Consider the following 771-nt stretch of genomic DNA (forward strand, 5'->3'; position numbering starts at 1 on the left):
ATAGATAGATAGATAGATAGATAGATAGATAGATAGATAGATAGATATAGATAGAGAGATAGTTACAGTGTGTATACACAAATATATATATACATATAGCACACATATACAAATGTAAATATGTATGTACATACATATGTGTATATGTACACATACATAAATACATATATGTATTGCATGTATATCATCTCTGTTGTAAAGGAGTTTATATTTTAATTAAAAATAATAAATGCATATGCATGTGTATATATGTCAATATACATATATGTTATTTTTCATTAAAATATAAACTCTTTGATGGCAAAGATTATTTTACTTTTATCTCCCCAACACATAGCATATAGCCTGACACATATACAAATAAACAATAAATGTTTGTTGATTAACAGATTTTTTGTACTTTATTTGAGAATACAAAGCATGTTTGACATAGAAAAGGTCATAAAAATTATCTAATTCCTTGATTTGATATATTGGCTAGCTCAAAGGCTTTGTATAAATTATATAGATATCTAATATCATTCATAAGCCAGAAAAGAATACAGCATGTTAAGGATTTATGCAGCAATATTCTGTTATTCCATTATATTGCTTATGTGCATTCTCAATCCCCTCCTTGGTAGATGGTTTCACAAATTGCAGCAGCCAAATTGGTATCATTTTTGTATTCAAGTCTCTGGTTAGGAGACTCAGATTTTAAATAAGCAGATTTTAGATTATAGGAATTCAATTCATGAAGATAGCAGAGTAGAAACAGGACTTGTGCGGAGC

This window comes from Petaurus breviceps, unplaced genomic scaffold (genome assembly GCF_028583685.1).
Source record: "Petaurus breviceps papuanus isolate PSGF00001 unplaced genomic scaffold, PetGlider_PUasm1.0 37, whole genome shotgun sequence".
Classification (NCBI taxonomy): Eukaryota; Metazoa; Chordata; class Mammalia; order Diprotodontia; family Petauridae; genus Petaurus; species Petaurus breviceps.